This window comes from Arachis duranensis, chromosome 7 (assembly GCF_000817695.3).
Source record: "Arachis duranensis cultivar V14167 chromosome 7, aradu.V14167.gnm2.J7QH, whole genome shotgun sequence".
Classification (NCBI taxonomy): Eukaryota; Viridiplantae; Streptophyta; class Magnoliopsida; order Fabales; family Fabaceae; genus Arachis; species Arachis duranensis.
This window is the reverse complement of record NC_029778.3, coordinates 5,643,655-5,643,903: the sequence shown is the minus strand read 5'-3', so window position 1 is coordinate 5,643,903 and position 249 is coordinate 5,643,655.

Below are 249 nucleotides of genomic sequence, written 5' to 3'. Positions count from 1 at the left end.
ATATTCCTTTCTTTATCCCACTTCTGGTGAGATCCTCTCTTTTGAACATAATTCTTTTTCCTTCCATAATTTTTTCTTGTTATTAAAAGCTTGCCATTTACCTCTTCTGGGGTAATGATTTGCCGCATTTACTTCAGGAAATGGGGCGGCGCCAGCTGGGCGCGCTTCATGATTTTTCAATAACAACTCATTGTTGCGTTCGGCAACAAGAAGGCAAGAAATTAACTCAGAATTTTTTTTAAACTATTT